The 22,164-nt window shown below is 38.3% G+C and overlaps 1 pseudogene; it reads right to left on the bottom strand.

Moving 5' to 3' along the window:
• Positions 1 to 3,614: 3,614 nt before the first annotated feature.
• LOC123595357 lies at positions 3,615 to 3,919 on the bottom strand (annotated as a pseudogene).
• Between the last annotated feature and the right edge of the window lie 18,245 nt (positions 3,920 to 22,164).

Raw genomic sequence — 22,164 nt, 5'->3', positions numbered from 1 at the left:
TATAGTGGTTATAAGGAAATTATTGTACAGAATAATAGATTAAAGTTAGGCAAAATAACTATTTTAAAACACACCTGACTTAGTATTTTAACTGTCCTTCCTAAAAACAACAAGACAGGGCACCTGGATGGTTCAGTTGGTTGAGCTTCTGACTGTTAATTTTGGCTCAGGTCATGATTCCAGGGTTGTGGGATGGAGCCTCCTTAAAAACAATAAAAATAACAAAAACAAAAAACCCCAACAATACAATGTAAGTGAACCTAATTTTTTTCTTTTTGAGCTAATGCTCTGAAATTATGCTCTTACCTTACTCTGCTGTAAACAATTAAATAGTCACAGGATAAACCCAAGAATCAAAATGGTCCACCATATTGGGGATTTTACAAGAGAAACTCAAGAAATTAGAAGACATTTTGAATAAACATTCTGTCAGAACTAGCAATTAATTCATTTGGAAATATTTTCTTGCTAGGCCATTTAATAACTAAAAAATCACTATAGTAATAAAGCCTGTACTTACTTAACCCAGGAAAATTAAATGCTTCTATCATCCTAAAGGATTGGGGTAATTAATTGAACTTGGTTGTTGAAGACTTGTTTTGGTACTTAAGAAACCCAAAACGTGAGTGTTAGAATTTTGCTGTGCTTGAATATACAAGGTTTCTTCTCCAGAGAGACCTTGCTAAGGAAATGGGAGGGAATACTTTTTACAGATAACACCTCCTAAAATAGGTTCTACTAAATAAGTTTTATTCTGTTTTAGGTAATGGGTATGACAGCCTCCCTATTGCAAAAATAGACCCAAGGGCTAAGAGACCAGAGAAACTTCAATTCTCCTTCTGGATTACAGATAGAGCCGTGTAAATTTGTGGGAACTAGAACGTGTTTGCATGTGACTTACTTAACATTACACCAATATTGTTTTCAAATCAATTACATTTTCTCTGATATGATAGTGAATTAGATTCTCTTTTTTCCCCTAAGGAGGAAAATGGGAAAATTTAATAGTGAATTAGTGAGTACATTTGGCTTGAGACTGAAGACAACTTCTAAGTTTCTACTTAGTTTTGCATAAAGTTGATGGCTGCTTCCAGTGTAATTTAGCCAATTTATCTTGACATTCACTGGTTCTGAGCTCTACCTTTCTGTGTAGAAAGTCTGTTCTCCATTACAATGAAATTGAAAATAACACTAATGAATTCTAATAGTTTAGTGAAAATGTGGTTAGTTATAGAAGTGTCCAGCGATGGATGTGCTGGTTTGCACTTGCTCATGAGAGCCAGTTGAGTGAATCTCCTCCTGTCTTCAAGTTCAGTGACCTCATGTTGGTCTCTTGAAATTACCATGGTGGGATATTGATACTATGGTGGGGTTATTTATATCACAGAAAAGAGCCAATGCTACTATTGAGGGATTTTTTTTTTCTTTTTGGAGAGGTAGTTATTAAATATTGAACATAATACTAGAAATACCAATGATGAGATATATAAATGGATAAAATTTATTATGTTGAATTTGTATATCTGTTAGATGTGCATTCTAGGGAAGATTGCAGAATAACCAGCTACTACTACGATTTACATAGCAAGATACCTGCAGGGAGCCTGCTTGTGGTTTTCGTTTGGCATCTCTGATATCAGAGCTGATGCTCTGTGATTGTCTTGGCATTTTCTTTCTGATGACCAGTTGACAACTGTTGGTGAGGTACCACTTGAGGCCAGAAGAAAGAAAAAGAAAACTACCGGTGGTATCTCTTGAAGACTCCCTCCAACAGATTGCTGCTTATGTCTCACAGCAAATGCTGTGTTACATGGCCATCTTTCAATGCAGATGATGCTAAGATTGTGAATATCGGGCTTTTATAGCCTCTAATGAATTTGGGTAAGGGAATGGAAATGGTGTTGGGATATTCAGTTACAGGAACTGATGTACTTGGTTCACTTCTTAGCGTTTGGGGGCTTTTGTCCTGGTAACAAAAGTGTTATTTAGACCCTCAGGTCTTCAGTTTATGCAATGGTAAACTTAAGTTAGGGTTTGGTCGTGAGATCTCAGTTCTCATGCCCTTAAAACAGGTGAAGCCCATCACAACCTATGGACTTACAGATTGAAGAGCTGAGACTGTGTCCCTAGTTTAGGGACATTATGTCACCCTTTCAATTTTGTTCTCCACTGAAACTTGATATGTCTTATCCCATGAAACTGACATGCTATTTTGAGAATGGACATAATTTTACTGACAACTACAGGCATGCCCAAGACTAGTATGTACATGGCAATGATACATACAGAACTATGTTTTAATCCATAAAAGCTGACTGGAATGACCATTTGAGAACACCTTGAGGACCTGTTCTGTCATTATAGTAACTAAAACCTGACTCTCTTGAGAAGCGGATTTGACTGCAAAATGCCCCCTTCGTCTCTGTCCGTTCACCATATTACCCAGTTATGACTGCCCCTTGTAACATTTCAAGTACTGAGGATGAGTTATAAATTCTGATTTTGTATTATTTAGGGTAGGAGAGTTCCATTATCATCACTTACCCTGAGGGATGGTCAGACCATCACAAAAATGAGTAGAAAATGGGAAAAAGACATTGTGGCTTGAATATATTTAAAATAGAGTAATCCTACATGAATGTACTTAATTTAAAGGACTTCTTACTCAAAGCAAATAGTAATAAGGATTAAATAGGTGGTATGAGTTTGCTAAAGATTAAAGGGGAACTGAATTTCTGGGCATCTGGGTAGCTCAGGTTAAGCCTCTGACTAACTTTTGGCTCCGGTCCTGATATGGTTTCATGAGTTCGAGTCCCACATCAGGCTCTGTGCTGCAGCGCAGAGCCTGCTTGGGATTCTTTCTCTCTCCCTGTCTCTCTGCCCCTCCCCTGCTCATGCTGTGTTTGTCTCTCTCAAAATAAATAAATAAACTTTAAAAAAATAAAGTGGGGGGAACTGAATTTTAAAGAGCAAAAAGGTGGTAGTGTGATCTGGTGGGCAAGTCACTAGATAGCTACAGTTAGATGTTCCTTGTTTTTTTATTTTTGAGAGAAACCGGGCAAGTGGGGGAGGGGCAGAGAGCGAGGGAGCACAGAACATGAAGCAGGCTCCAGGTTCTGAGCTGTCAGCCTAGAGCCTGACCCAGGTCTTGAAATCAGGAGCTGTGAGATCATGACCTGAGCCAAAGTCCAATACTCAACTGACTGAGCCACCCATGTGCCCCTAGTTACATGTTCTTTTAAATTAAAGAATATTAGGCTCTTAAGAAAACACAAGTGGGAATTACAATTACATGTGCATAAATTTAGAGGCAGAAGTAGCTATGGTGCTCCTGGCTCTTATTCTCTGTAGTGAGCAATGTAACTATCTAGAAAAAATTTTGAAGTATAAATGTCTAGGTGCTTCTTACAGAAACTCTGTTTTGTTGAGGAGATGTGGACCTGCCTTTTCCAGAGGTGTGCCTTTTCCAGGAATTCTAAGGAGAATTCCTGTTTTCAGAAGTTTGGAAAAGCTTATGCTTGTATTTTTTGGTGTGCTTTTTTTTTTTTTTTTCCCGTTTAATGACACAAAACCCATATGGTGATTTGACATATATACACAGAACTTTTTCTCCCACATTTACAACTCCACATACTGGCGAATCCAAAGGAACTGGTATGATCACTATATGGAGCATACTGTATGACTGTTTGAATATTTTATTCCAACCCATCTTTTATACCCTAAAGCATCTTTACTGTGTTGTTTGAGCTAAATCTGCAAGAAGACAGTTGTCTAAGGTCTATCCAACCTTCAGCCAGTCAGGTCTGTCATGTGATGACTCCTGAACATAGAACTTGGACCATGCTGAATTGCTGCTTGGGAGACTGGCTGGAGCCAGCAGCTTGGAGAAGGGGCACAACAATGCATGTGATGCCATCTTGCTGTTCCAAGCCCCTCTGTTTTTGTTTTTCAACTTGCCTTTTGTTTTTTGATCATCACAGGAACCTTGCCAGGTTGTTGGCTCTGTAGCAACTGTTGAAGACTGCTGTTTTTTTTTCTTTTGTATGATTACAGTATATGAAAGGTCGTGGGTGGTTCTCAATGATTTACGCCTGCAAAGGTCATTCTATACCCCTCTTCAAGATACTCTGAAAATACCATTCAAATTCTGTTAAATCTGTGTTAACCTTAAAAAGATAACTGTCAGTTTTTTTACCAGCAAAAATGGGTTTATTTGGCAATAGCATATTTTTAACTCGGGATGTTTATACTAAGGTGCAATCATAGGCAAGTCCAGTAGACAAAGGTGAGAATGTTTTATGGACAAAAGGGGAGGAAGTCGAGAAGGATTGTTTTGAACAAAAGTCCACTGTAGAAAAGCAAGAGCTGTTCCAGGGTAGTTGGTGTCTTGTGATAGATGGCATGTACATCTTTGTCCTATTGGGGCCTGTCCTTGATGATTATTTCCTGTTGAGGATTCTAATAATGTTGGGCCCTATAATTGATCATTTTTCCTGTAATTGACCTTGAGTGGGACAGCTCCCCCTTAGGTCATCGTGGTCTATTTGAGTGAAGTTTGCCTTTATTTTCACAGTTGTGATAAAAATAAGAGCTAAGAGAACTCATGAATTAGAATAGAGATTAATCTGAAACTTATGAGTAGCTACCTGAATGTAGAAGACTGTTAGTAGGCTGAACAGTCATTCTCACCTAAATGTGAAATAATTAACTTCAGTAGTTTCCTTTTTTTTTTTTTTTTTTTTTTTTTTTGTTAAATATTTTTAAAGTTATCATGTTGAGAGAGAGCAAGCGGGGGAGAGGCAGAGAGCATCCCAAGCAGGCTCCACACCATCAGCGCGAAGCCCGATGTGGGGCTCCAACCCATGAACTGTGCAATCATGACCTGAGCCGAAACCAAGAATTGGAAGCTTAACCGACTGGGCCAATCAGGTGCCCCTCAATAGCTTTCTTTCTCACATTGATCCTTCATTGCCCAAATTAGAATTGGGGGTGGGATTAGGTTGGAGTGTTCTTAGACCTAGAGGTCACAAACTGGCAGGTAACTTGGTAAATTAAGCCTTAGGATGTGTTTTGTTTGACATGTACTGTCAAAAAAGGAGATTCCTTAGAACATGCACCTCTAATTCATTAGAGCCTCAGTACTCTAATATTGGAGCAATATTTAACACTACTCCTTACTGTGTTTCCTATATTTTATTTCCTACTTGAACCCATGAGGCATTTTTTTCACCAGTTTGAAAGCTTAGAAGCAGCATATACATACTGTACCCTAAGACCCTGGAAATTGGGGGAGAGATTGAAGCTCTGTGGTAAAGGAGACTTTGATAAAAGTTAGGATTGTGATCTATGTAGGTAGTTTGAATGTAGTGAAAGAAAATTGACGATTTTTTTTTCTGCATTGTCCCTATAATTATGAATATACCAAGAAGAGAGGGTAGTAACTATTTCTCCTCCTAGTTCATCTATTTCCTTCCTCTTTTAACCTGGTTGTTTCCTTCTTAAACTTTGTTGTCACTCCTCTCAGAAATAAAGTTAGTGCTCTGAATACTGTAGTTCAACTTAATTATGGTACAAATAGACTCCTTTGGAATGGCTTCATTCCTTTGCCACAATTCTGTAGCTTTAGGCCCATGGGGAAATATGTTCCAAGTTTCATTATGCCAACTTTGAGTGCGATTTTCGGTTAAATCTTGTGTAAATTTTGGACTGCTTGCAGTTGATTTTACAACCTAACTTCTACGTTTAAAATTTTTTGGCTCATTTGAAATGAGTTTTGTGAGTTGATAAAAGGACTCTCAGCTAGAGTTCTTAGAAATATCCAGGACAGATCTGTCTTCTTTATCTACTGCACTGGCTCTCAAACTTAAGTGTGCACCAGAATGCTCTGGAGGGCTTCAAATGCAGATCGATCTGCCTCGCCTTCAGTTTCTCACCCAGCACTTGCAGAGTGAATTGTGAGAACTGGCATTTCTCGCAAGTTCCCCAAGGGCTGTTGATATAAGGACCACGCTACTACCACCACTGCTCTATGACCAAAGGTAGGAAGGAATTGATGAGCAATCATTGGTTAGTTAAAACCATGAAGGAGTGAGAAGTTCTTTGTCGTAGGAAATGATGCTACAGGACTCTTCAGAACCATTGCAGATGGAGTTGCTCCTGTAGTCTATGTCGCTGTGTCACAAATAGGAGTGGTCCTTAAATCTATTGGTTTAACCCCCATCTGTACATTGAAAGGAGAGGGCCAAGGCAGTTGAATTGAATGAAGACCTCTATAGACATGAGTATTTGTTAACTGGAGCTTGATGATAAATTCTGTCTCCTCCATATGTCTTCTCCTTTTAAATTAATATTTCAATCCAGTATAGCCAATATTATGTGTATGTGTGTATTTGATATCACAGATGAACAGGTGATACAGATGGCTCAAGTTCTTGGTTACGGTGTTTGCCCAAATCAAGTGTTTGCCCTGGCTATTCTGCATTGCCAGGGGTGTAGTGGAGCCTCCTTCTGCCCCCAAATCCCTCAAGCATACACTTAGCCACTAAAAGTAGATTCACTATAGAATGTTTATTTAACAAATGCATTTTTGTTACAAATTTTTTTGACAAATACTAAATTCCTAAAAAGCAAGCTCGTCAGTCCAAATTACTCTAATATTCTGCTGTCTACCACAATATGCTCATTTAAGAAAAAAAATGTTTAAAGTTGATTTATTTCGAGAGAGCTAGCCTGTGAGTGGGATAAGGGGCAGTGAGAGGGGAGAGAGCGAATCCCAAGTAAGCTCCATGCTGACAGTGCCTGGAGCTTGATCCCATGAACTTTGAGATTATGACCTGAGCTGAAATCAAGAGTCAGGTGCTTAACTGACTGAGCCACCCAGAATATGTCCATTTTTAAAAGTGTCGATTAAATTGTCCTCTGTTAGAGTATTAGTAAATTTGTATTTCTTGGAACGTTTATTCCATCTTTTGAATACACGTTGATCAAGTAAAGTTGGGACACATGGATTAAACAAAGTTAGCAAGTTTCTTAATGCCAAATTGCTGAAATCTTAGGCTTATGTGCATAGTAGGAAATTCAAGAGGAGACTGAAATCGTGCAAAATTATTTTTCGTTTACTTATTTTTTGAGAAGCTTTTTGTGGATTGCTTCATAGAGCTTAATCTGGGAAATAGAAAGTGGAGAGTGTAAGTATGTATGAATTAAAGTATATCAACCCAGTGATCGATTGATTCCAGCTAACTTGTCTATCTGGTTTGAAAAACCCTTGCCTTCTACACTGCTAGATGTTTCCTCTGATGGGCTATAAGGTCCTAGTCCCTGATGACAATCATCCTGGTTATGACATTCTGATTTTTTAAAAATAGCAAACAATTTCTGTAATGATTTGTAGAGAATGTTCTAAAAAATTGACGGAATGTAGCCGGAATAAAAATCACATAAGTAACCCTTATCTAAACTGCTAACATAGACATTGGTGCATCCATGTATATATCGATACATAAGTGCTTTGACACAAGGTATAATACCAATGTGTGTTCTGTATAAACAGGGTAAAAGTGTTTCGTATTCATAGATGCTGTGTGATCCATAAGTGTGGTGATACAGACATGGGAGTATAAACCTAATGTACATACTACTGTGTGATGATTTTGTACATCAGTGTAATCTAAACCTATCACCACATTATATTTTCTTTAATGGTACTTGTTTCAGTCAGATGTAGTTGGTATGTTAGAATCCTCCAGGTGGGATCCAAAAAAGGCTGGCTGCCTATGTCCCCAGAGTCTTGGAAGCTACTGTGTAGTAGACTGTGGGGAGAGTTGGAGGTGAGATCTCACATACACTCATGAAAAGATGTTTTTCATAAAATATGCCTCATAAATGTGGTTTGTACCCTGAATTGGTTACATAATTATGTGAAATGATTTAAATTTTGTTAAAAGTTTGCTTCTGTTTTAAAAGGACCGACAGGGACTACATTGATTGCTGATCAGTCAGAACTACACAGAGAAAGAAATACTTAGATTAAGAAAACATAAAATGAAACCTGAGAAGGAATATGTATAATGGTTGTGGTATCAGAAAGACAGAAGGTGGAAAATGTCTGAACTCGGCAGTATGATAAATAAAGGTGTGCGACTGGAACCAGTTTTGTTTTTTTTTTTTTATTAAATTTTTTTTTTCAACGTTTATTTATTTTTGGGACAGAGAGAGACAGAGCATGAACGGGGGAGGGGCAGAGAGAGAGGGAGACACAGAATCGGAAACAGGCTCCAGGCTCTGAGCCATCAGCCCAGAGCCCGACGCGGGGCTGGAACTCACGGACCGCGAGATCGTGACCTGGCTGAAGTCGGACGCTTAACCGACTGCGCCACCCAGGCGCCCCTGGAACCAGTTTTGAGGGTGCAGATGAACCAGTATGTAAGGCTGCTGGGTGATTTGAACTGGAGGGTATTTTTTTTAATGTTTATTTTTTTTTTTCTTTTTAAGATCGTACAAGCAGGGGAGGAACAGAGATGGGGACAGAGAATCCCCAACAGGCTTCTCACTGTCAGCAGAGAGCCTGACACATGGCTTGAACTCAGAAACGGCAAGATCATGATCTGAGCCGAAGTCGGATGCTCAGACACCTGGGCCACACAGGTGCCCCCGAACTGGAGAGTATTTTGAGCATTATGTACATTTTTTTTAAAGAAAGCAATATGAATTTGAGAATTTATCTGCAAATGTAAACAATGAATTCTGTAACTCTAATAGGTTTTTTGGTCCTGATAAAATAATGGTACTAAATCTATTCTCCTATTTATGACATGAGAGATTTTAAAATTGAGAGGCAGACTTGATAGTGTTTGCTATGACCTAAGTTATATATAAGGTAAAATACATTATTAGTTAACCTATGTGAATCACTATAAGATCTCTAAATGCATTTTCTTAAATTTATGTATGGAAAGTTACTGAAGTCCTAGAACTAACTATAGGTTTGGGAATAGGCTGGTTTTCAATCACAATGGAATTCTCTTACGAAGAACATTTTCAAAATGAACCCCATGAGAAAATACACTATTAATTGTAGCTAGTCCAATGTGAGAAATGCTTCATTTCCTAGAACTACATGTTTTATAACAGAGTAGCTGTTCTCCAACACTTTGTCAGTTACAGTTGGGTTCAGAATAATGGTCATGTTACAGATACTTAAAGATTTGGATTAAAATTCTATGTATAAAATAATTCATAAAATCAAAACAACGCAGGGGCCCCTGGGTGGCTCAGTAGGTAAAGCGTCTGACTTCAGCTCACATCATGATCTTGCTGTTTGTGGCTTCAAGCCCCGTGTCAGGCTCTATGCTGCCAGCTCAGAGCCTAGAGCCTGCTTCGGATTCTGTGTTTCCCTCTCTCTCTGTCCCTCCTCCACTCACACTGTGTGTGTGTGTGTGTGTGTGTGTGTGTGTGTGTGTGTGTGTGTCCCTTTCACAAAAATAAACATTAAAAGAATAATAAAACCAATGCCAGTATCTTAAAAATACTGGTGGACATTTGAACAAATCAAGTTAAAAGGTAATTAAAAATCTGCATCTTGGTGTGCTTTAATTAGACAGAAGGATAAGGCAAGGTATGTTAATACATAGGATAAATCATGGTTTTATTTTGTGTTTTCATGTTCCTAAAGGCCAAAGCTTAAGCTGCCATTTAGTTGTAGTAATTATTTTTTAGGCAAAATAAATCAGTGTCTCTAATTCACTCTCTTGTGATTTCCCTGTGAAAATCATAAGTACTGATAGCTATAATTTTGCCAGTGTTGATGGAATATAGAATGAAATAAACATGTAAGAGTCCTTTGAAATATTCGCTTAAACGATATTGTTATCAATTCAATGAACTTTTATTTTTGGCAACTTAATGCACTTGTGGATTTTTTTCTTTCATCAAGGTAGTGTTTTGTATTTTTTTTTTTTTTGTTTTTTGTTTTTTGTTTTTTTTTTTTAAGATGAAGACTGTCCTGTGGTTTGTTACTAAGATGTAGAGGGTCTACAAAAAGTTGTGGGCTGGGGCGCCTGGGTGGGGCAGTCGGTTAAGCGTCCGACTTCAGCCAGGTCACGATCTCGCGGTCCGTGAGTTCGAGCCCCGCGTCAGGCTCTGGGCTGATGGCTCAGAGCCTGGAGCCTGTTTCCGATTCTGTGTCTCCCTCTCTCTCTGCCCCTCCCCCGTTCATGCTCTGTCTCTCTCTGTCCCAAAAATAAATAAACGTTGAAAAAAAAAAAATTAAAAAAATTGTGGGCTGACTTAAATCACATGTTCATACTGTTACATGGTGTTGACCTCCATCTTCTGGTGAGAGCTCATGTGCTGAGTAGGCTGATGAAACCCCAGTGATACCAATTAAGTAGGGAACTTTGAAGTCTCTCTTCTCATTCCCACCAACTTGACACAAAGAAATGTTTCCTCTATATCCCTTTAAAAAAACAAAACAAAACTATCTTGTGATTGGTTCTGAAATGTTATTTTCATATTCCTGCTTCTCCATGCTTTTCCCTGTCTTAGTCCTTTCATAGATTTTTTACTCTTTCAAACCCACTCTAAAGTACTAGTCTAGTGTTCTTTTTTTCTTAGTAGAATTTTGAGTTCGGAGGTCATATACCAAGGAGCAGAATGGCATGGCATTAAAGCCAAAGTGACAGTTTGTAAAGTTTGCTTACGTATGGCTTCATAACCTCAATAAATAAGATACCTATTGAACACTCAGAGTATGCCTCTTACCAAACTGAGATGAGCATGTACCCAATATGATATTGGGTAAGTAACTCCAAACTAGGAATAGGGAGATCTGGCAGGTCTGTGTTGTAATTTGATTCTATAGTTGAAATAACTATTAGCCAGTATCAGAGCCACGCCTTGCCCAAAAATGAAAGATAATCTTAGGGAGCCTGGGTGTGATAGGTGTGGGCAAAAGAAATGGGGAAAGAAAGCCAAATAGTCATGTGTGGCTTTATCCAAAGGAAATGGGTGGGGCCAGCAGGCTAAGAGCACAGCCTATAGAATTAGGTAACAGTGAAGTAGGATGCAGATCAATTTCTGAAGGGTTTGGATTTTTGTTTTTGTTTTTGTTTTGTTTTTTTGAAGTTCAGGAAAGGATGAAATAAGGTCTTCTTGAGGTGGTTTAAAGGACTTGCTTTTTGGAAACAAAGCAGGAATCCAGATTGGTATTTATGAAAGACATTTGTGCTTTTAAGAGAAAGACACTTTTGGGGACTTTGTAATTGTGTCTATTCAGAAACCATCTTTTTAACAGCTTAATAAGGTTTGTAATGTACATGTGTGCACATGTATAAATTCATATTTTATGTAATATTTTTGAACAGTGGACTCAAATCTTTTACTCTGAAGAGTGCATATTTAAAGAGAACAATTTTTAAATGACTCCTAACGTGATTTTCAAAGTCCTTAGAGGCAGTACAATTTAAAGGCAAATAAAAGATGAAACTTGGAGTTGCCCTCTAGAGTCCAGCCAGAAGGTTAGGAATGTATTTCACCCATCAATTTTGTTATATTTTCATTTCGAGAGGAAAAATGGTAACTGTGAAGGGACTCGGGGAAATTCGTTGTGTTTTGTGCATAATCTCCCTGCGGTTGATGCTGTGATCTTTTGCCAGGCTCACCCTTTTATAGGAGGTTTTACCCAAATGGAGGAAATTGCTGTTGATAGAGGGCCCTCAGGTGTCCGCTCTGGGGATTGCCTCGGCTCCTGCTACTCCCTAGGGTTGACCTCCTTGGAGGACTGATCTTTGTGGGAACTTAAAAGCCTTCTCATCACAGACCTATGTGAGACTACTCAGTATGGCCATTCTAGCTTGAGGGCTTCCTGGTGGGTTGGCAAAGCTCCTGTGGCGGCTGATTGTGTAGTGAGTTTGTTTCCGAGCGTTTCTGCATCTTTCCTCTTCGCTCTGTAGGTGTTGAAACCAAGAGCCCTCCTTACCAAACAACCTAAACTCCCTTTCAGAGTGGGATTTCTAGTGACCCCATCTGTAGTACTAAGTCAGTAAATCAGTTGTCTATTCAAAAATAACGTTACGCCTGAGAGAGAGGAAAAAAGAGTAGACTTAGACCTTTCAATCCTCTGTTTGGTACCAGACCAGCCCATTGTATGCTTTGCCATCAGATGCATCACTGTTAGGACCAAGATATAATGATAAAGTGGATGGTATAATAATGGAACGTACGTGGTTATCACCGTTTGTGTCTCCTCATTGACTCAAGATTGACCCTTGCCTCCTGAACATATTTTCTTACTGAATGTTTCCTGGGTTGGAAGGATTTTTGTCCTCAAGAGGCCCGCCCTGTATATAGAATCTTCATAGCTCTCTATAGGAGCTTATTAACGGCCTCCTTGTCAATTCTTTCCCATCCTACCTCTCAGAGCATTCATTTGTTTGATTATGTACCACTATCTTTAAAAATTTTCAAATAGCAGATCTGAATTTTAATTAGGTATAATCTACTTTTAAAATCCGTTGAAAAATCCTTGAGAATGAAACATCTGTAATATCCAAAGGTGTCTGGCCTAGGGCAGAAAGAGTGGGACTGCACATCTGTATTATTGCCATTATCAGAAAATGAAGTCCTATTGAAAACATGTTCAAAATGTGCTCTGCTCTCTAGGAAGCAAAAGTTTATATCCTGGAAAACTAGCATTTCTTATAGACAATAAAAGTTTCGTGACAGCCCAGACCTGAGATAGTAAGCATATGCTCAGACATCTTAAAAATGTTATTATTGATTAATATATAGCTATAAATAACTTTCATTGGTCCTGCTTGCCTAAATAAATATGGTAATTTATGGTTTGTGTTGTTTCATACAAATATGGCCCTCTGCCTTTTTTCTAAAAGTAAAGTTCCTCTTGGCTGCCATGTAATTTTACAATAATGAATATTAAGGAGACAGGATGAAGAAAGTACCCAGAACTAGAAATATCACTGTTAAAAAAAAAAAAAAAAAAGGCCCCATCTTTAAAGGTTAATCGTAATTGCAAAATACGACCTAAGACATTAACATAGTTCTTAAATGATATTAAGTGAATTGACATTAAAAGGTAAAATTCAGCTCTTTACCAAGTGAAATATGTTTTCATTATTTAAACACAAATCGTCAAAGACAGAATCCCACCACAAAAAAAAGATGAATATGATAAAAAGTCATAATGAGAGCAGGAATAAAAATCAAAAGAATTACTCGGTTTGTTCGATGAAAAAGTTAAGATAAATTGTATTTGATTGCATGGCCAGCAAACATTGAAAAGTCAGGTGCAAACTACAAAAGACTGCAGTTAAAAGGTTTTCTGCAGATTCTTTAATAAGCTGTAAATAGGAGTAATTCAACTTCTGTTTATGCAATAAAATACAATAAGCTTATAAAAACAAGTGATGCATTTCTAAATTCATTGACAAACCTGATGAGGAATCAGCATGTGATGGGTGTATGGAGACAACACAATATCAAGTGTGTATGTGGGAGAGATTGTCTGGAAGCAATGGGGGACAGTGTGTGGATAGGGAGGTTGTGAGTGCTTCACTCTTTGCTCTGGTCTATCTGTAGTTTCAGTTTTCAGAGAAATCGGGAATATCTCTGTACCATTAAGTTGCAAGCATTTTTTAAAATTTCTTCCTTCTGAAGACATGTGCTTTGTGATTGAGGTAAAGCCATGTCAAGAGCTGAACCCTATCAGTGGAAGCCCTACCTTTAGGTCTGTCCTTAGACTCTAATGATGTAAAGAATGTACCCACACAATCTCTAATAAGCCACAAAGGATTCTCAGTAGTGGTTCCATGTGAGGATAGGGGTTTTTTCCCCCCCAGGCTTTGCCCAGAAATTTGTTTCCCTTAGCCTTAAATCAGGACAAACAGGAGATTTGGAATAAAAGAAAAATGTATTACAAGCCACTTGAGAGGAAGCAAGCTTAAAAATGAACTAAAAACATCACACATTAGCAAGATGTTTAACCAAATGGACACCTTTCCAGGAGTCGGGTTCAGAACATGCATAGATATGTGGTTGAAATCTAAGGGGTCTTTGAGCTTTTGGCATGGAGTGTGTGTGTGTGTGTGTGTGTCTGCTTACAAGTCGCTCTTGAAAATAGAATAATTAATATGCATAGTCTAATTGATCGAAATCCTGGGATTCATGTTACAAGCAATGAGTTTGGGAACCAGTAAATACTCAAATTGGCAGTTTCAACACCTAATGCTGTGTAGTAATGTTAATGTTACCCTTGCTAGGAAGTTGGAATGTTAGATATTCAAATACTACTACACTTTGTTCACTGGCATTTCCCAATGTTTTAGTATTCACTATCGGCTACATTTGTTTTTAAAGTTAGTATTTTTATTAATCATGTATAAATCCCTACTATATAAAGAAAATGTAGAGCACTGTAAGTATATGTTAGGAGTAATTTATGTTTTTAGGAGTTTATGACCCTTGTAGGGAAATCTTACTTGTTATCCTCAGATCTAAAAGATTAATGTGTACTGTGAAATTTTCCACAAGCAGCAACTCAAACAAATGGTGTGGTGGATAGAGATAGCAAGGTTGTCATTGCCAGACCCTGTGATACCCTTTTACACATACACCAGATAGCCTATGACTTAGATTTTGAGTAAATTCTGTTTGTCTTTGGTACATAAAACTGTTCCATTAAACCATTAATTTTAAGAGATTGAACTTGATGCATGAGTTGTGGTATTTACTCTGAGTGTTAAACTTGTGGACTTCTAGATCTTTTGTGTGTAGGCTGAATTATGGTAGAGTAGCAATAGTCAGGTGTTGAGTCAAAAACCCAATATGCCCTTTACATTAACCCCTGATGCTTAAGGTTTTTTTTTTTTTTTTTTTTAATAACATGGGAGGTTAAAATGAGTACTGGGGAGAACAGATAATGAATTGAAATTTTTAGGAGCAAAAAATACTTGCACAATGGCCTAAAATGGTTTGATAAACCTAGCAAAAGGCTAATTGTTGGAGTGTGTAACTCTGTGGCAGTGAAATGGAGAATTTTCTAACATGAAGTAAAGGCTTGGGGTTAAATACTTGGAAAATGAAGTTTGTCTCCCTACCATCTTAAATTTCCTTTTAAGGTTGAGAGAATTTGTACATTAGAAATACATACTTTTGACAATTCATACACCAGAACGAGGCACGTGTAGCTGTAAAATGTCACCTCCTAGTACTGTTCTAGTTCAGTATGTGGCCTGTGTCATCAAGAAAAAGGCAATATAATTAATCACAGTGTAAAATTGAGGGTTTATTGTACAGACAAAATTGCCCTGTATCCACCACCTAACATAACCTATTTCCTATGTCTGTCTTCTTTATTATTAGCATAGGTTTTAGTGTTCTGTATGTATTTTGGGAATCCACACAGTGTGGTGATTAACTTTGGTTCAGTTTGCCTCCTTCATTGAATCTTCTCCTTATGCAAGAAATAAAACCCATCAATTTCAACTCTATTTATTTGGAATCACATCCCTTTTAATGCTGCTGGTGTATGCCTAAAAATTCTAAGTATAATTGAGTTTATCACAATAGCTATGTCCAACGGTTAAGAGAAATTTGACAGTTATGGTGTATCCTATAGATGGCTGCTAACTTGGTCTCAACACGTACCTACATCTCTTTAAGAAATAAGTTGCCTCAAGAACCCATTTAAATATTTTTTTAATGTTAAATTTATTGTCAAATTGGTTTCCATACAACACTCAGTGCTCCTCCCAACAGGGGCCCTCCTCCATACCCCTCACCCACCCTCCCCTCCCTCCCACTCCCCATCAACCCTCAGTTTTTTCTCAGTTTTTAAGAGTCTCTTACGGTTTGGCGCGCGCGCTCTCTCTCTCTCTCTTTTATTTTTTTTCCCTTCCGCTCCCCCATGGTCTTCTGTTAAGTTTTTCAGGATCCACATAGGAGTGAAAACACACGGTATCTGTCTTTCTCTGTATGACTTACTTCACTTAGCATAACACTCTCCAGTTTGATCCATGTTGCTACAAAGGCTGTATTTCATTCTTTCTTATTGCCAAGTAGTATTCCATTGTGTATATAAACCACAATTTCTTTATCCATTCATCTGTTGATGGACATTTAGGCTCTTTCCATAATTTGGCTATTGTTCATGTTCATAACATTACTCAAAATAGCTAAAACATGGCGGCAAACCACTTGGCCATTGAATAGGGCAAGTGCATAGTTGGCTTTGTGGTGCAATTATTCAGCCTTAAAAAGGGAAGGAAATTCTGACACATGGTACAACATGGATTAACTGAGGGGACCTTGTGAAGTGAAATAAGCCAATAAAAAAAAGCACTATTCTACTTAAGTGATGAACACTGAGTAGTCAGAATCCTCCAGACAAAAAGTAGAATGCTGACTGCCAGGGTTGAGAAGGAATGGAAAAGTATTTAATGGGTATATAGTTTCAGATTTGCCAAATGACAAGAGCCATTGAGATGGATGATGGTGATGGTTGCACAATATGAATGTACTGAATAGTGAACTGTACAGTTAAAAATGGTTAAGATGATAAATCTTAGGTATATTTTACTATAATAAAAAGTTTAAAAAATATGATTATACCTAGGAAAGCATTATTTTCTCACCTATCTAAAAATTAGCCTTTTAAATACAAAGGTGAACAAAAATTACTGAAATGAAGGCTTTTTTTTTTTTAATTTTTTTTTTCAACGTTTATTTATTTTTGGGACAGAGAGAGACAGAGCATGAACGGGGGAGGGGCAGAGAGAGAGGGAGACACAGAATCGGAAACAGGCTCCAGGCTCTGAGCCATCAGCCCAGAGCCCGACGCGGGGCTCGAACTCAAGGACCGCGAGATCGTGACCTGGCTGAAGTCGGATGCTTAACCGACTGCGCCACCCAGGCGCCCCGAAATGAAGGCTTTTTGAACTGTCTGTTGCTAATCATCAGTATGAAAACAGCACAAATCTGTAATTGGGTGATGAAACAATGTACAAGTTCTTTGCAGCTCCATAAAAACACAGTTGAACACGTGTAGAATAGAAAATAGCTATCCTTGATGGCGGACCAAGTGCACGCTGCTCGTTTCAGTTATAATGTGAATGTTTGGAAACCACAGAAGTACTTGTCTCTTCTGAACTGGAGCTGTGCAGTGGGGGAGCTTCATTGGATTTGTTCAACTCAGATTTATCCTCGGAGGCAGCAGAGCGGCTTTCGCAGGTACAAAATGGTCTTTGTATTTAAATGCGCTGCCTGGAACACACTCCCATCTGTTGCCTGTAGTTTACACAAAGCATTAGTTCATTTCCAGGGGTTCAACACTTGTAATTCTAAAGGTTAAATTCACACCCAGCAAAGCCCAGTGGGATTAGAATCCCTATTTGAGAAGACGTGTCTCCTTGTGCACTGTGAACCTGACTTGATATCGTTGCATTATCTGGCTGCAGAGCCATTACCCTGGCACTTCTTTTCTCTATAAACTTGTTCCTGTCTTCATCCTGATGCGATCGCACAAAGAGATGACCAAGTCCCAGGCCTGAGAATGAAGACATCTGGAGCTTATGATAAGAAAACTCCTTGAACCCAGGAGTTCTGTCTTTATTTTTTTTTCCTGGATCCCTTAACACTTTTTAGACTGCTGAAAGTCTTCACTGTTAAAAATGACTTCTTTGGGAACCTATCTGTGAGCCTGCATCCTAGCTACAGATTGGGTTCCCTGGGATAAATCCCATCTTAAATGGTCATTCCTACTGTCACACCATGCATCTAGATGTAGGGTTTGGAAAATAGGTTTCTTGTAGCTGAACCATTCCATTTAAGCTTTATTTTGATAAAGCCAGGTCTTGGACTTACCTGGAAGCTTGCCACTTGTATTTCGGTACAGTTAAGTATTAGTATACATGTTTAATTACATTTTTCATGTGCTTGTTACTTGAAGAAAAGTATAAGCTTTCTATAGTTGGGGAAGCTTCTCACATGGAACTGATAGTGGTGGTCATCTGTTCGAGGGATATATTGCAAAAAAAAAGTATGTTTGAACTTGAGGAAAAAGGCAAACTTTTCTTAAACTGATGTAAGCAAAATTAAGTTTACGAACTCAAAGTAATTAAGGAATGAAAATTTGGTAGTGTTATTAGGAGAAAACCTGTACATAACTAGATTTCAAAATAGTGAAGTAAAAATGCAAAACAGAACAGGCTGCATTTTCCCACTAGAGAAAATGTAATTTTATGTGTCTTTGGTATCTGCTTTGTCACAGACTAAGAAGTAGAGGAAAAGGACTGTGGTAAAAATACTGCCTTGGACATAGGCTGTTAAGAGGTATTTTGTTTTAGGTAGGATTAACTATAAAATTCTGAATTATGTTGTAACAGTTCTATGGAATCATAAAATTGGAGATGTTAGGTTTAGCTTAATCTTCTGGAAATATTTTAACAAGACCACTTCTTAAAAATTTGATGCTTACTCTTGCATTTTGTAAGGAAGCACAGAAGTTAGATAGAAGCCATAACTTGAAAAGGAGAAGAAACGGATTGGATTTATGATTATCTCCTTATGGTTGTAACTTTTATTCCCAGTGTCCTGAAATGTCACGCTTTTCTGCCTTGAAGTGATTCTCCTCTGTTGATGGCACCAGACCCTTTTGGCCACTTTGCTTCTACAAACATAGGCTCTTGGTAAGCTCATGGCAATTCACCTATATTTTTAGCAAATTACTTGCTCCACATTTCCGCCTTTACATTTGGAAATTGCATTACTGACTACCTGCTATTTTCCTTCTGTCTTCTGATACTACAACCCAGGCAGCATCCTCCTATTTACCTCTTCAATTTTCTATTGGTTTTGTTCTTATTTTTGCTATCGTATTTGTAATGCCCAAGAAGTATTTTAGCTTTCTCAACATAGCATTTTATACTCTTAGGCTCTTTCCCTGTTACCTAATATTTTCTTGGATCTCTCTACTTGTATTAGAAACAATTTTAAGGTATCCTTCGCATTTGCATGGCCTTTGCTACTACAAGTATATTTACCTTATTTTGATGAGCGATTTGATCATTGTTTCAAGTTGAGACTCCTCAAATTTGTTTTTCTTTGACAGCCTACTTAAGTTTAAGACGAGAAGACCTACCTATTAATGAGTATCTCCATATATATACACGGGTATCCTCAACAGGTCTGCTGTACTGTAGAGTGATGGGGTGTAGCTATTTCTCCAGAAGGTCCCCAAATGTCTGCACGTTGAGGTCTTCTCTTGGTGGACATCCACTGACCCAGAGGGAAACCTTTTGGTTTCCTGCTAGAGGATCAGGGGTATGGATAGAATTCTTGCTGCTAGAGTTGTGGCTACAACTGGGAGAGGAGACTGGTGGTTCGGCCTTTGAGTTGTAATTTATATCCTTGTCCTGTTTGCAGTTCATTACTTGTATGTTCTTCAATAGTGTAGTCAGTTTCCTGCCCCTAGATGCTCTGTAGGTCAACATTACCAGAGAAGTAACCTCCTGTCTTGTCTTGATGGGTATGAAGTTGGAAAAGGTCTCTGAGACTGAGGTTATCCTAATGTACACAAAGAAACCATCATCTTTCAACCTCATCCATTCATGTCCACAGTTTCAGTGTTCAAGTTTCCTCAAATTCCGGAGACTTCTTTGGTATAAATTAGTTTGATTCTTGGTGTCATTTTAGTTACTCATGCTGCCTCCCAGTCAGAGAATCACTTGTTACTTTTCTGTTTTCCCTTGGTAATTCTATTAAACCGTTGTTTTTGGCTCTGAGATTTTGTGGGTATCTTATTATATTTTCTATTTTCTATTATTTGCCTTCATGTCCTTTGTAGTATTTGGCATGGTTTTTTTTTTTTTCTTTTACGACCGGTTTAATTGCATTTGAGGAAGGATGTTAAACATGTACGTTTAATCACATTTTTATTTTTTAGTAGAAGTTGGTTTATTTTTGATGGAGTGAGAGAGTGAGTGGGAGAATCCCAAGCAGGCTCCACCCTGTCAGTGCAGAGCCTGACTTGGGGCTCGAACTCATGAACTGTGAGATCAAGACTGGACCCAGAATGTAGAGTCTGTCACCTAATCAACTGAGCCACCCAGGTGCCCCCAATCAGATGTTTTTAAAATTAAAACTGAGTTCACAGTATTTTTATCCTTTCAGTGATACTCAGATGTTGATTTTCTTATTTTGTAATTCCTTTGGAAGATTATGTAATGGGGAAATACAAACTTGTTTCTTATTTTCTCATGCTGCATATCTGTACAAGGATACTCCATTGGGATGATTTTCTAAATGTTTCTTCATTCTCGTTATTTATTTTTTACTCTTTACATTAATTTGTTACTCTCTAAAATGTAGTGATACAGAAAAACCGAGATTATGAGTGATGTGAATACAATTCATCTTTAAATGTGATTTGGTTATGTTGCATTTGCCATGTGTTGTGGGTTTGTGTGGTGTGAAAATTCACAAAAACATTATAGTAGCTTTCCATTATGCATTTCTTTGTCCCTTTTTCATGTGTGTTTTGGGAAGGCAAAATTATGTTCAGACACTGAATTTGTCTTTGCTGGCAGTTTATTTAACACAAGTTCACTGTGAGAATTTCACAAGCCAGACACCACACAGGATGATGTCTCTGAATAAGCCAATAAAGAAATAACATCCTCCAAATCAATGATAGATTAATCACACTATTATTGCAGGTGAGGGTGGGCATGGAAGGAATGGAGTCTAAATTTTTTGGTGTACCTTTATACAAGTTGCTACTTGGAAGAGATGGCTTAGCCACTTGAGAGCTGATGTCCAGCTACCAGCACAAAAGTAAAAGCCCTCTTTTTCCTGGAAGTGTTGCTGGGGGGTGGTGGCAGTGGTGTTGATGGGCGAGATGATCATCTTCTGGGGCAAAACTTGGCTTTCACCACTGTAGCTGAAAGAACAATTTTAACCATGACGGGCGCTAACTGCCCCAAAGTATTGGGAGAGCTCCTTAGGTCAGCAGAGTCCCCACACCCAGACTAAACACCCTCAGATAGTCCTCACAGACTTGGTATTGATAGTGTAAATGTTCCCTTGATAGATGGTGCTTCTTGCTATGTGTTTAAGTCCCCAGTGGGGCTTCTCAGCATCTGAGCTTACTGAGTTCTTTGAAGATGACAGGGCACCTGGGTGCCTCACTCAGTTAAGTGTCCTACTTCAGCTCCGGTCATAATCTCACAGCTGATGAGTTTGAGCTTCACATAGGCTCTGTGGTGACAGCCAGAGCTTGGAGCCTGTTTCATATTCTATGTCTCCCTCTCTCTCTGGCCCTCCCCCTTTCAAAAATAAATATTAAAATAACTTGAATACTAAAAAAGGTGAAATGATAACATCTTGACACATCTTACTTCATTCTTCATCCAAACAATTATGTTCTTAATTTCATTTTCATTAAAAAAAAAAAAAAAAAAAAAAAAACCATGGAGAAGTGTCCTCAATTCCTCTACCCTTGGGGGACATCTTACATTCAGTACTCAAAAGAAAGGACCCTACCATCTGTTCCCTAGCCATAGGATTGCAGGAAGTCTACTTCCTGTCTCTGATTACTTTACTCTCCCTTAGTAAATCTCAGACATATGCAGGATTCTAACAGATCCATCTTGATTGTTACTTGTCATAACTTTTTCCAGTCTGCTGCTCTCCAAGCTTCACTGTCAGCCATATTTTTGCTTCTTGTAACTGTATCTCTGATTGCTGTATTTTTCCCCCCAAAATGCTTTGCTCTGAGCATGGAAATAGGCTCTCTTTGTTTACCTCCTGTTAAAGCTAACACCAGGCTGTATTGTTGGCTGCAGATTGGAGAACAATTGAAAGTAATAATGGCATGGGATAAGAACATGTAGTGTGAGGGAGCTGAGTTGTCCTGCTAAAGTCATTTGGCCATACCCCATCACCAAGGGCTCTCCTCTTAGCGTTCAGGGCAGTACCTGTGGCTCAGGCCTGTTCTCCCATTTCATATTTGGATGACTTCTTGGCTTTATGCAAACAAACAAAAATAGTTTTCTCTGGCTTTAACCGGTAGAAACCGATGATTGAGTTCACAATTTCTTTTTACCAATGTACTTAATACCTCAGTCAGAAGTAGTCCGTATTAGATTA

The sequence above is a fragment of the Leopardus geoffroyi genome, chromosome X, assembly GCF_018350155.1.
Source record: "Leopardus geoffroyi isolate Oge1 chromosome X, O.geoffroyi_Oge1_pat1.0, whole genome shotgun sequence".
NCBI lineage: Eukaryota > Metazoa > Chordata > Mammalia > Carnivora > Felidae > Leopardus > Leopardus geoffroyi.
Note: the sequence above shows the minus strand (reverse complement) of the source record. Positions and strands in the feature narration are given on the sequence as shown.